We start from the raw sequence: 15,594 nt of genomic DNA, 5'->3' as shown, positions 1-15,594 counted from the left end.
GTGCATATGCCTGTTTGCACCTCAAACGTGGTTAGAATGGCATTCGGAATGAGTAGAATGCCTTACTCTGCCAGGCCTTATAAGTAAGTAATATTAGGACAACACAGAGCTCGGTGTAGGCATACTACTTGTCACAACACTGATAACCAATTTAACTCGCTGTAGCGTCCTTTGCCCAGACATTTCCTCTGTCAGAAGGAACACAAGATAAAATTCAAATCTAGTGTACCAAGGCTGGAGCATCGATGGAGGAACGGTGGGAAAAGTGGGAAACTGCACGTTCATTTAAAAAGAGCTATTAGGGTTGTAAATTCCTAACTGGACCTTTCTTGCCACACAAACTGAAAATAAAAAACTAAAACAGTTGACATAAGTGAGGTGATTCAAAGTGCCACAGCCTCCTTGAGCGTGTGAGTGCAAAGGAAAGACACAAAAGGAAAAAGAAGTTCGGTCGAAGTCAAGGTTATCAGCAAAAGTGCAAATATCCATGTAATAGGGTCGGTCCCAAAGGCATTAACAAAACTGCCCAAGGAGGGACAAATGTAAAGCATTTGCCAATGATAACAAAGGAGTTTTGAAAGGCAAGCCCATGAATGAGTGATAGTGATGGGTGTGCAGTAGGTGTGGTTAAAAGCCCAGATACATACCAACACTTTGGTAAAGCAGCAGTTGCTGCTATGCACGACCTAAAAATACTTCCTTGTGGGAAAGATGCTTTTAAGAGCACTGCCAGTTGTCCAGGTAATGCTTAAACTTAAATGCAATAATTCTTTAGGCTAAACGTTTTCCCCTGGTTGCAACTTTATCTCCACTCTGGAGGCAAAATAACTTGGCGACTTTGCTTGCTTATAAATTTGCCTAGGCATTGAGGCCACCTCTGTCTTTGACATTACCGTCTTAATTACTTGTGTTCACAACGATTGTCTAACACATTCTTCTTGACATGCAGCATTTGTGAATCACCACACACTACTCGCACCAATCACTAGAATCAACAACCATAGTTCTTCAGTAGTTTCAATGCTTTTCTCTTATCTGTCTGCTTATTGTTTGTGGAGTGGGACTCCTATAGAATCTTACTGACAACTGTTTCAATGGGCTTTACCCTAGGATCCTTTCTCCTATTCTTACTCTACACATCTCGCTGAGTGAGTGAGTGAGTGAATTAGTGAAACCACTTATTATAGCATAAACAGCTATTGCAGGCAGATGTGTCCCAGCTCTTGCGACGTACCGTAACCATAGAAGTTCAGTCTTGTGGAGTGATGAAAACCGCTAATGTAAAATGAGAATATTTGACAACATAACAGTCTAAAGCTGTTTGTTAAAAATTCAGAGATTTGACTGGAAACAAATCTGAATCAGCAGGGAGATGCAAGTCCTTGCAGTGAGTACTTTTAATGAGCGACCTCATAATGTGGCCTATCTAGGATTGTACCACAAGAACAAGGATGCCATAGAAGTTATCCCGTCCACACTGTAGACCGTCTTATGGCATAAATATAAAGCCTTGAAATAGCATCATCTGTTTAGAAGAAACCAGTGCAATTTCTGAGAAATCGCGGACTACGTTTGAATCTTAAGATCATTCTTGCTGCCGTGTTTTGTAGACTCTGTCGTTTTTTTTATTAGAAAGTTACGCAGTCCAGTCAAAAGGGTGTTGCAGAAGAATAATCTAGGTGCAATCAGAACCTGAGACATAAATGGACAATGTTTAAGGTTTAATGGTAAAGTCTTAGTATTATTTTATGAAAATAGCAACTTCTTAACGATTTTCTCCTTATCACAGCCAACTGAATGCTGTGTTCAAAACAACACAGAACTAGTTTTCTTTATAAATATTCATGATATCATGATATTTTTATTCTTTAAAGAACACAAAGAGCCAACACATGCTTCCCAATTTTGAATAGTCTTTGCAGTCACTTTGTTAGGGCCAGCAAGCTTTCATTATAGCTATTAAACAAGATATTACCAAGCCAAATGTCACAAAAAGGGACACCAAGCGCCATACAATTGTTACAAGTTTAAAAGAAATCAAAGAGAAACCAAAATTAACCTGTTAACTTATTACAAGTTCAAAAGGAATCAAAGAGAAAGCAGCAACAACCCATTAGAACATAAACAGTCACAATTGGGTCTCTAGCCTTGTTGATCCAATCTGAAACCAAAACTCTTAAAAACTGGCTAAAACAGATTTGAGTGTGTTATCGTGTAAGTAGCTCAGTAAGGTGGTTACTTTAAACAGAAAAAAAAGAAAAAATTAAAAAAGGGCCAGAAAAACTCAAGTTATTAAGAATAGGTGCCATTCTAGTCAAAGGACAAACGATGGTAAAACGTGTATGTGCAGACTATGCAGTACAGTTCTTTCCAATTGAAAACCCATCAGGCAAGAACCAGAGACTCACAAGGATTCCTCCATGATTATTATCTAGCCTGTGTCTGAATCTGCAGGCAAGTGAAAGATAAGAAAGATGTAGTGTGTTGGGACTGTGAGCATTAAGACCCCGCAGCTACAGAGCGGACTCAAGGAAAGGGATTATGCAGTCAATCTGGGAGGTGTTAAGGTGTGGTCTTTAACAGTCACAGGATATTGAGAAGTTAGTTGCATGTTGTACGTTGAGAAATAAAGGCATTAGATAAAAGCTGTGTGTGGGGGTATTCTTGTGCGGGCTCACAGGCTAGGGAGGACATGACGACCGGTGACAAGTAGGACATGCGTGCCCCGAGGAAACAGGACTGCTCTCCCCGGCAGTTTGCAAAGAAATAGCAAACTGCCTGTGCATGCCATGTGCACCGCAAGCGAATGCAAAGAATCCTGCAGTTGAAGCATGTGGAGTGCAAGCTCCACTCCAGCCGATATGAGGCCTAGTGGAGAAGTTAAAGCCTAACAGAGAAGCACCATTGGAAAAGCCTGCGAATGCTTGTCAGCCAGGCACAGAATAAAAATAAGGTACTGCGCCACAACACCAAGCCATTGCCATACAAAGAAAACACTAAAGGCAGTGACAACCAGGAACAACATAGACAGCAGCAACCAGAGATGATGCTAGAGGGCAGTGACAACCAGGTACAAATACTGAACTTTACTCACCAGCCTTATGACCTCAAAATCGGGCAAGGTGAGTTTCCTGGCGTTTTGAATGCCTCAGTGGTGCCAATGACCACGGTCAGTTAGGATACGCTGAGTCTCCGACTCGGAAGCAACACATCGACAGATCAGTCACATATCAAACTATTGTCTCTTCCTAAACTAGTATTCAGGCAAAAGATCAACAAGTCATGTTGTACTTACCAGCAAGCCTATCCCTCTCTGGCCCAAGTTGTGACATATGCATGGGTATATTGCTGTACCGTAGTATGAATGACCTAGGGAAGCGGGCACACACATTTGAGATGTATAAGTTTGGTAAGCAGACAGCCTGCACATTGATGGAATGGAAGTACTTGTGGCAGACTTGTTCTCTATTGAGTGGCGGCACCAAGGCAACATGCGTGCCATCTATTGCTCCATCCACATGTGGTATTCCACCCAAAGCATAAAATACTCCCTTCACGGTGGCCAAGTCCTGTGGATGTGGGAACTGGATATAGCAGTTGAGGTTTTTCATCAGAGAAGCAATGACGTCTTGTAGCACACACACTGAATTTTGGCTGGGGCATGCCTCTAGGTACTGCCACAGTGTATTGAAAGGTGCCAGTAGCTACAAAATTCAGTACTACCATGAGTTTTACTATTGATGTTATGGCTTTTGGATTCCTACTGTGAGGCAGGAGATCAGGCTCCAGCTCCTGACAAAAATCCTGGATAGTTTGCCTATTTAGATGATGTTGCTTGATGAAGTTTCTTCCATGACGGCAAGGTCTGGAAAGGGCTGAAATACCTGGGCCTGTCGCCTTCTACCCATGGCTGGGTTGAGACTTCTGTATGTATGGAATAGAAAAGAACAGGTGGAATGGTCACTCCATACTTTTAATGTCACTACACATCAGAATTATGGGGAACAGTGGAAATGTCATTGGGTAATACATACACACATTGACATCAAATATTTGGTCCACTAAGATCTTACATAATACATATTTATGATTTTTCGGTTATCATGTGCAATAATACAATTGACCTGTATTATTTGCACCTAATTTTTTTAAACAATTTCTTAATTACTGTCAACAGAGGTAGTACTTCCCCTGCATCACTATCGTTGTCAAAGACAGTCACGGTTCACATTTTATTGTGCCATATCTTGCCAAGAAAAGGGTTGTTCGTATCTGACATTTAGAAATACACTAGCCTCTATTTTGAGTGCCTGTGATGCAAAAACATTTGTAAAATGTGCAGCTTTACACCCAAAAATGGCGGCGGGCAGGCCTTGCCATCAGGACATTGGCTACCTGAAAACCGTCAGCAGAAGTTGACCGTGTAGTAGATGGTAACCTCCATGACAGGCCCTGCCATAGGCTAACGTGTGTGATAGTTACACATGAAAGCCAATGGCTGTGTCCATCTCCATCATGGATCGTGTCCGCTGTGTACTTGTATGCTGCATTGTGAAAAAACACTCACTTGCCTCCTAACACTGTAGCCATCAAGACCTCCTCATTTTTTGCTGCTGTTACTGACCTTTGGGAGCCAGGATGCCAGGCAAAGTAGATGAAAGCCCCCCCTGCCTTCTTCCCTGAGGAACTGGAACTCCTTGCCAGGGAGGTTCTGTCTTTATCTAGCCAACACTATGGGATGCCAGAGGAAGAGGTACATGTCTAATTGAGAATGTCTGACTGAGTAATCTCTTCCTTTCTGATTCACAGAGCATGTGGTTCCTTTTTGGTAATGTGGGTGGTGTACTTGGAATTGATAGAATGATTTAGCTGGGATAGGTTTTTGTAACCAATATCTGGAATGTCTGTGCATGGCAATGTTAAGTCACCTGACAGTATAATCTGTAATGTGTGTCCATGTAACACACAAATCCTATTTCATCACACAAACTAAAGGCCTCTCATTACCAGTGGCAAGTAGACAGTGCACCAGTAGTATGTCTGACAACATACAGCCAATGTTGAAATGACAGTGATAATGTAGAGGGTCTGGAGTTGTCTGATGCTGTACTGTCACATGGGATTCCAGCACATATTGTGTATCGGTTTGGTCTGTATGGTTTAAACCTGTCATAGAGCCACATATAAGTAGACTTATTTTTGGAGCAGCAAGTTCAGATGACAATAGCTAACCATCATCCATCCCAGTCTGTTTCATTAGAAATCACACTTGTTCAAACAAACCACAAATCCCTGCTATCATTGACACATAGCAGCCCTAATTTCTTGCCCTGTATGTGATACAAGCCATGGGTTCTGACTTTTATGAGTTTGGGCCGGAGGCCGAGGTCGCTGTGAGCATGTTTACGTGCCAGGATTGTACAAGTTGTATGGCCTTAAGTTGCTCACAATGCTTGCGAGTGAGCAGGGGTATGCTCTCACAACAGGGTTGGTTGCATAGTTCTGGCCAAAATGATGTTGTAGGTCTGATCAGGTTACATGAGGAGCTAACAAGTATTGATGGTGCACATGAGATCACTGCAAATCAGTATTTCCACTCTACTTATGATAGTTTCATGGCAAAAAAATCTAGTAATGGTTTTATAAATGAATGTGTGAATTTATTAACATTGATGTCACAGCAGTACTGCCCAACAGTGACACTGAATTGTCTTTTCCTGTTCTTCTATGTCATCTATATAGGTCAACTCTCATCAAGAGCATGAAATCTGGAAGGCCATTGTCAAGAAGGTGCGAACCTTGGGGGTCCACAAGCAGCGGAGCCTGCACTGTTGCAAGAGGTGAGAGGACCTGTGTCGGACTAGCAGAAAATCAGCCGGGCAGTCCTCCCAGCAATTTATGCAGGTGCATCACACTCTTACCCCCCTAATGCCCTGCATCCTTGCTGTTCCTTACCCAGAGCTTGATGGGCACTTGAGGGCCCAACAGCAGCAACAAGGGGGTAAGTCGTTGCCTGTAGATATTGTGGGGGTTTGACTTCTTTACTTTCCAGCTAAGTTGTATGCCATCAACTGTAAGGAAGACATACATCCAAAAGCCATGACGTGGTGTATTGCTTTGTGCTGTAGCATGCCACTAGATTCCTCCTCACAAGGCAAGTACTGTTGTGGTCAGACACATGACTGCATGCAAATAAAGGGACTGGTAGCATTTTCACAATAACATGATGGACAATTTCACAAAACATGCCCCATGTCATGATTAGGTCAGGTGTGATGGTACGTCACAAATGTGTGTGGTGAATGTAGGCTTCATTACTGGTGACGGTGGCAAACTTCACAATTATGAAACAGCTGATATATCAGCCTTGGCATGGGTAAGTTGATGCTATAACAATGTGAGCATGTGCATCTGCACTGAAAGTTTCCATATTCTTTGTCCAGTGGCATCGTTCCATATCTAACACATGTTTGGAAGCATTTTCTACAGCAAACGTATGATACTTTATGTGGACAGTAGCTGGTGGACCTGAGTCATTAGTCCTTCACAAATGTGCATGTAAGTCAGTCTGTGATTGCCAACATGAATGTTTATGCTAAACTGTACTGTAAGCAACAGGCAGGAATGTGTACACATTGGTGAGGGAGTTGTGCATCCCATAGACTACATTTTGTGACCTTAGTCCTGCCCAGAGGAGAAAATTATGGTAGAGAGCAATGTGATACTGAAAGGTACATTTGCATGTGGAAGGTAATATCACATAGAAGTTGTGGTGCCCCATTTTGGGCAGACAATTTCCATCCAAAAAACGTACCCTTTGGGAGAAGGCAACTAATTGTAGCTCTGTATTGAAGTAGTTCGGAGATGTAACTAGATCTATGTGTTCACTCATGCTGGTAGAACCCTTCGTTATGGAATGGACTACAAGTGTATGAGTGACAAAGGCACTGTAACTGTTGTATCTTTTGTTTCAGCATCAACTGGGCAGGGTGAAGGTGACAGTGGGCACATCATCAGGGATGAAGATGCCCACTGGGTATTTGGTGTGGACACCATAGACACTGAGGGACCCAGTAGCACAGAGGGTGGGGGTACCTGGCCAGGAGACCACAAGTGATTTGACATCTTCCTTGGAGGCCTCCAATGAAGACCAGTCCTTAGAGGGATCGGACTGAGAGACTGTACCACCTGCGTCTTAGTCCATCCCCTGCATTCCAAATGCCACCCTCCCCCTTTGCATCCCCTTGGCTGCAGTCACCCTCTTAAAGTGATGGCATCACCATTGCTGCAGGCACTCCTGCCCCGGTGTCCCAGGCTGTGCTTACTGAGGAGGCTGTTGATCTTTTAAGGACGATCACTGTAGGCCAGATCGCACTATTGAAAGCCATCTATGGGCTGGCTGGCCAGAACACCCACATGCTGGATTATCCGGATGGCACTCACTGTGCCCTGTATGGCCTAGAGCAGTCATTCTAGGGTCTGGCCTCCTCTTTGACCGAAGACTCCCACCCACCCCAACCTCATGCCCAGACTTTCACTCCTTCCCGAACTCAAAGCCCCCAACCCAGCCCTGTCCAAAGTACACACAAACATATACACATACCCACAACAACACCCACAAGGAGTACATTCCAACACAGACAAATAAAAAAACATAAGCACAGACACACACATGCAAATACCACTCACACCACCACCAATACAATCACACCCCAGTCAGTACACCCACCACTACACAGGCACACCCCCCACCAGCACACCCACAGACACAACACCCACCTCTAGAGAAACACCCACACACACCACAAGCACACCCCATTCATCACACCCACCACCACACATGCAAGCACAATCACACCCACAGACACAAGTCCACCACTACAGCAACACCCACACACACCACAGGACAACCCTAGTCATCACACCGACTACCACACATGTATATACCAGCACACCCACAGACACCACAGCAACAAACACCACAACCACACTCAACACAAACACCCACACTCACCCACCCCACAGACATTCAGTAAAAAAACAAATCTAAAGATACAGCACATACATCAGATCCTCAAGCACCCACACCTTTAACAGACATATGCACAACAGACACAGACACTCCCTCTACCTCTAAACCTGGACTCCCTTTCAACCACCCTACCCATTTTCCAACAAAAACCTCCTTTTGCCCTGGGCCTGACCCCTTCCACATCCCAAATCACCCTTTCCAAATCACATCATGATATTTAATTGAGTGACTAAATGCATCCTTTAAAAATGTTTTTTATTTTGAGTATACCTTTGTTCTGTCCTTATTATTGCTAATTGTTTGCTGATTATGTAATTTCTGTGTATTGTGAGCCATGCACTTACTATCATTTGTGACAGTGACAAACACAGGCTATATATTTTATTTCTTTTTTTAAATGCATTCATTAGTGTTGTACAATACTGATGGACATAATGATGGACATAATGATGTTGGTGCAGGCATTCATGGGGTTACTGGACACTTATGATGTGTGTTTCTGTTTTTGTGAGTGGAGAATAGATGTGTGTTTATTTTGACATGATGTGTCAATAATATGCCCAAATGCATTACACAGATGACCTGGCACTTTACAGTTGAATGTGATCTTATTTTTGTGATATATTGCACACACCAAGGGGAGGTGAGACCTTCATTCATCCCTGACATGTTTGCAGGTCACCAGTGAATATTGTGCTACATTTTGTGTTTACCCTTCTGTAGCTTGTTGTAGTATAATTCTTACATTAACATGGGATTGTTGGTTCAAATTGGGGATATTGTTACAGTTGATACTTAACATTTTTGGGTACATTCTTGCACACACCTTCATGGACACATCTCTATTTGTGATTGTTGAAACATTTTGTGTAGGTGTCTATTGCCATGTAGGCATTGCATACAAAATTGGTGGGAGCTACCTACATCTGCAGGTCTGTTCTGATACATTTACAGGCTTCTACATTACAAACTTCAGCTTTGTGCCACAATATGGTGGTGTGTACACAAAATTATTCAGCCTTGCACAAGTCCGGTGTTACTATGCAACTACAACTCCGGGGGTAACAGAAATGCCCATGACTTACCTTCTGTCCTGTCGATTAGAGGGTTGATTCCCATCTTGGACCGGGCCCAGGAGCAATGGGAGAGCTGGTAGCACTGGGTTCATGGCTGCAGGATACGTGGAAAGTGATAAAACAGTGAAGTTCATGTTTAAATAGCTGCCAATCCGCCAACTTATGTGTGGAGTTTTAGCCACCACAGTTGCATCGGTGGGACTGCACATCATGATTGGCTCGCGGTAAATGGGGCTGGATTCCTGCTGCCAGCCGCTTTAGCCTATGGCGGCATCGACATAGGAGAAGATTCTTGGCAGTGACGGCAAACTGTCGGCAGGCTTTCTCCTATGCTACCGCTGACATCTAAGTACAGCGGACGTACCGTCATGGCTGCAGGCAGGTTTCCCTATGAAAAGTCAATGGCAGGACTGTTACCGCCTCATCTGAATCAGGTACTTTATTATTCAGAAATTCAATAACCTTGTAATACTTTTTCATCACCTCTTCAGATGGTGCACCTGTTATTGGATCTCTTCGAAGTTCATCATCAGGCCAACGAACATGCACTTTACATGCAGTCCACAAATCATTCGGAACCACAGTATCAAACAACATATTCAAATCTTCCCACAGGCATTTTGAAAGTTTTACTAATCTTTCTGTTGGCTTATAGCATTCCAGAGGCTATTCTGTCACTCTTGGGTAATCAATTGTATATGACAATATGTCGCTCCTACTCCAAGGTACATGGATGTAACCTCCACCTGGTATTTCTCTCATGTGCATAATTTTCACATTGTCCTTGGCTTGATCTGCTCCTGCCGGAGGCACATTTGGCTTTGCTCTCTTCTGATCTTTTTACTTCACCCATCTGCCTTCCCAATTATCTAAGGCTCCCCATGCATGAATGTATGTAATCAGTTCCTTAATGTGCAATTTCATGTCAGGAGATCTTATGTTAGTTATATCCTTTGTGCTGAGCTCTAATCTGTAATTTATCTTTAAGGGCTTTGATTTTTCTAAATCCACATCATATTTTTCAGCCACTTCAGCTAATCTCTCATAAGCCTGTCCTGCACATTGGGTAACATCTTTGCACATGAACCACAGTACATCTTCTGTGTAAGCTTCCGATTGAGTTCCTAAAATCATTTCATTTGATTCCAATTTCATTCTGGACACATTCATTGTTCTGTCTCTCTCTGATGTGTCTTCTGTTCTGGTATTACAGTTTGTCACACCTGTTGCACTGTTGTACTGTAAAACCTCCCAAACTGATATTATTTCTCTGTATTACTTCTACTCTTACCATCCTACATTCTGCTGACTGTGGGCATTAAAGTTTGACATATTCTCTGACATGTTAAAAGGTGCTCCTCCTTGGAGGGTGCTGCAATGTACATTTGGGATCTGATCAGGTCTGGGCATGAAAAAAAGGTGGCATATCCTGAGGAAACCTCACATCAGCAATAAGTCCGGGTTGATTTAACATCAGGTTAGGTTCTGCAACTCGAGTAGGGGTCAAAGGATAGACTATCTTTGAATTATTTGAGTATACCGATCTTTGCATACTAATTGGTGATATTTCAGCAGATGTAACTGGTATATCAGGATCAGTCAGGACATTTATTGAATGGGCAATACTTCCAGACGTACCTGAAGGCAACAGACTGGACTTATAGTCAAGGGGCCTATTAATGCATCAGGACCCATAAGATTTGTCTGATTCTGAAGAATTGTCATTTCTGTCCTGGGAAGACAGCACTGAAAATGTGTCCTGTTAGACTCTGGGTAAAATTTGGCTTTGACTGAACATTGGTATAGGTTGATTTGAGGTACAATTTTGCATGGGTGATTCACGTAAGGTGACTGCACCCTTTGAGTCACTTTAGAATTGGGCAAAACTTGGTTTACAGCTGGACTCTTTACAGGCTGAGCTGGATCAACACTCAGGACTGAAGGATACACTATGGTGACTTGTGTCACTGAATTTGCAGGTGTACCTGGCACTATCTGATTCAGGGTCTGTGCAACTGGAGCAGTTGACACAATCAGGGTTATATTTTGTGCTGCTTCACTTCTTGCTCCTACCTCAGCTGAGTGATATGGAGGTGGACGACTCATCAGGATCTGATTTATCAACTCATCATCTGAATCATTTTCATGGATTACTGCCTTTTTATCGTCAGCTTATGTTGCTTTCTATCTTTTTCTTTCCAATCGTATGTTTTGTACTCTTACCTTCTTCATTTGAAATAGCTGGAAACATTCTGACATCCTCAATCACATTTGCTCCCCTCAACTTCTGTTCTGTATCCCATCTAGCCTCAGAAAGTGTCTTAATTGCTTTCTACACTCTGTTCTCATACTTGGCTCTCATTTTCTCTCATGATAAGAGTTCCCAAAGACTAGGGGTTTCAAACTGTGTGGATCTTTGAGGCGGTTTTATCTCATACATGATTTGCCTCAACTTATCTATAATTCTTAAATTAAGAGTTCCATAATGGAGAAATGCTAGTGCACGTTCTTTTTCAGTATTCTTGCACCACTGTTCAAGCCATATACATGCATGAAATATTGTGGCAGACAATACATAATGACCTGGAGTTCTCTTGGGTGGGACTTCTATACCTTCTCTAACTGGAATGCATGTATCATATGATAAGGCACACTTTGAAACACACTTTATTGCTTTGGAAAAAGTAATTTTCGGTCAATTTCAATTCATTTGAATACATATTGATCGAATCAGGAAGTAACTGCAATCACAAAATCCTTTTGTCCCGATGTTCGCAGCGAATAGAAATGTGCCACTGTCCACCAATATCAGTGCGGCCTCACACCAACCGACCTATACCAATGCAGCACCAAATTACGTCACACTCATGTCATGCTCACTTCTTTCAGCATTGCAGTCGATTCGCAATTGAATCTCACACAATTGCTCACACACACCTCTAATGCAAATTGAAAGCAAAAAACAACCTGTCTGCAATCTATGATTAGGAACTCAAACACTTCAAAGCTGTCTGGAGATACATTGCTCTGGCTGAAGCTTTCACAATTACACAAGTGAAACCAGCAGATTTAATTCCGGTTGAACCAGATCCTCCGTTTGCACTCGGGATTCACTTAATACCAACCACTAACTCACATTCACTCAAGGAAGCTTATTGGCACGGTTACCAACCTCTCATGACAAGCAAGGCATTGCAGATAATAAATTATCCAAGTGTCTTCTACACTTGTGTGTTATCCTTGGATGTTAGGCCACAGCAGACCCGTCAACAACAACAACCACAGAGATTTGTGGGCAAAAAGCACCACAATCACTTCGAGTACGATGACTCCACAAAACACTATACAACATCACACTTCTCCACAGGCCAAAAGCAATGCAAGTGCAAAGCCCTATTAATACTCACACACCTGTCACTTGTAGGCACAACGCTGGAACTTCATTAGTCTTCGGAACGGACCATGGGACAGAATCCGGGGTGGCCAATATCCAGACTGGAAAATTGCATGAAGCTGATCCTTAACTTCCTAACACTACAGTTGAATGGTTCTCCTCCCTTGTAGGACAAACCCTACCTCTGTTACTGTTAGAAATGGGGTCTTTGGTTGACAGTCAGGTTACCCCCTGTTCAAGCAAGGACCCTCACTCTAGTCAGGGTAAAAGAGAATCGCCCTCAGCTAACCCCTGCTTACCCCCTTGGTAGCTTGGCAGAGCAGTAGGCTTAACCTCAGAGTGCTAGGTGTAAAGTATTTGTACCAACACACATAGTAACTTAATGAAAACACTACAAAATGACACAACACCGGTTTAGAACAATAGGAAATATTTATCTAAACAAAACAAGACCAAAACGACAAACATCCGACATACACAAGTCAAGTTATGAATTTTTAAAGATTAAACTCAAAAATAGCGCTTAGAAACAAAAATGCTTCGATGAGATGTTAACACGGCGTTGTGACGGAGTCGTTCCCAACAAGCCGACACCAGTGGCGCCGGACACGGAGTCGTGTAGACCCCCAAGTACAGTACCTTTGGAAAACAGTGAAAACAAGCCGATGCGCGAAGTCGGGGATCGCGGCGTCTGTGCGAAACGTTAAATCCACGCACTTCGAGCGGCGTCGGTCACGACGTGGTGTGGCGACTTCCATGGAGTCGCGGACTTCAGCGGGGCTGCTGCGGTGTCGGGCCTGCGAAGAGCGTCGCGTTCCAGCGAAGGTCACGGTGTCAGGTGCAGGCGGCGTTACAGGATTCAGCAGCGGCGTCGGTCCGAAGTCGTCCGAAGTCGATTTCCTTGGATTCCACCAGCTTTCCTTTCAAGGGCCCAGGGACTGGATAGGGCACCACTTGTCGGGGCAGGAGTCTCTCCAGAGACTCCAGGTGCTGGCAAAGAGAAGTCTTTGCTGTCCCTGAGACTTCAAACAACAGGAGGCAAGCTCTAACTCAAGCCCTTGGAGATTTCTTCACAAGATGGAAGGCACACAAAGTCCAGTCTTTGCCCTCTTACTCTGGCAGAAGCAGCACTGCAGGAAAGCTCCACAAAGCACAGTCACAGGCAGGGCAGCACTTCTTCCTCAGCTATCAGCTCTTCTCCAGGCAGAGGTTCCTCTTGGTTCCAGAAGTGTTTCTAAAGTCTGTAGATTTGGGTGCCCTTCTTATACCCATTTTAGTCTTTGAAGTCACCTTTCTTTAAAGGGGACTCACACCTACTTGTGAAATCCTGTCTTGCCCAGGCAAGGCATCAGACACACAGCAGGGGGTTGGAGCCGGCATTGTCAGAGGCAGGCACAGTCCTTTCAGATGAGAGTGACCACTCCAGCCCTCCCTCCTAGCAGAGATGGCTAATCAGGAAATGCAGGTTACACCCCAGCCCCCTTTGTGTCACTGTCTAGTGTGAGCTGAAAAACAACCCAACTGTCAAACTGACCCAGACAGGGAATCCACAAACACGGCAGAGTCCCAGAATGGTTTAAGCAAGAAAATGCTCACTTTCTAAAAGTGGCATTTTCAAACGCACAATCTTAAAATCAACTTTACTAAAAGATGTATTTTTTAATTGTGAGTTCAGGTACCCCAAACTCCACATGTCCATCTACTCTCTAGGGGAATCTATACTTTAATCATATTTAAAGGTAGCCCCCATATTATCCTATGAGAGAGACAGGCCTTGCAACAGTGAAAACGAAATTGGCAGTATTTCACTGTCAGGACATATAAACCACATTACTATATGTCCTACCTTATCCATACACTGTACCCTGCCCTTGGGGCTACCTAGGGCCTACCTTAGGGGTGCCTTACATGTAAGAAAAGGGAAGGTTTAGGCCTGGCAAGTGGGTACACTTGCCAAGTCGAATTTACAGTGTAAAAATACACTTACAGACACTGCAGTGGCAGGTCTGGGACATGATTACAGAGCTACTTATGTGGGTGGCACAACCAGTGCTGCAGGCCCACTAGTAGCATTTGATTTACAGGCCCTGGCACCTCTAGTGCACCTTACTAGAGACTTACTAGTAAATCAAATATGCCAATCATGGATAAACCAATTACATACAATTTACACGGAGAGCATATGCACTTTAGCACTGGTTAGCAGTGGTAAAGTGCTCAGAGTTGAAAAGCCAACAGCAACAGGTCATAAAAAAATAGGCGGCAGGAGGCAAAAAGACTGGGGATGACCCTGCATAAGCAAAAGTCCAACACGACCCCCTACCACCTAAAGCCAGGGGAGAACAATCAATACCTTGATGTACTTCCCTGATTGGGGCAATAGAACAAGGACCCAGGCCCAAAACAGCAGGGGCATGTTCCAGTTCTACACCTTCCTGACTCCAGTTGGATCCCTCTGTCCATACTCTCAGGGCCCACTAAGCTAACCCATGGGGAACCCTTCTCCACATCTGCAGACACCATCTGTGCAGCACCTAACTTTACTTTGCTCACAGATGTATTGCAATGGGCAGATAGTACCACCAGGGCCAACACAGTGGTGTTGCCCACTCCAACCCTGGGGTGTGACTCTCGTTCCCCCCCCCAGGGGCAACTCTGTTGACCAGGACAGCCAGCCACAGTGGCCCCAGACAACTGTCAGGGATGAGAGCCCGACCTCAGGCCTCTCCAAGCACTGTGACTGCGGAGAGTGGGGGGCAGTAGCCCCAGGTGCCTGATACCCTTTGACCACTCTCCCTTCCACCAGGTCAGAGAAGATAACCTGACCCTGGTCCTCCCCTCTGGGGCTCTGTACCCTCCCTCCAGGAGTGGCACCCTCAGAGTAAAAAATTGTCAGGGTGCTTGTAGAAGCAGTCCTGCGCAATTCTTCCACCAGTGCAGGGATGTTAACCTGCAACTGATCCTCCAACCTGGGGTTTGTACCTTCAGGTTGGACCAGGGCCAGGGGTGAGGCTTCCCTCCCCCTTCCCTCTCTTCTGGGGTCCTGAACCACCCAACTAGGAGTGGCCCCCCCAGAAGACAACATGGGAGGG

This window comes from Pleurodeles waltl, chromosome 9, assembly GCF_031143425.1.
Source record: "Pleurodeles waltl isolate 20211129_DDA chromosome 9, aPleWal1.hap1.20221129, whole genome shotgun sequence".
Lineage (NCBI taxonomy): Eukaryota > Metazoa > Chordata > Amphibia > Caudata > Salamandridae > Pleurodeles > Pleurodeles waltl.
The sequence above is the reverse complement of the archived record's forward strand: the minus strand, read 5'-3'. Positions refer to the sequence as shown.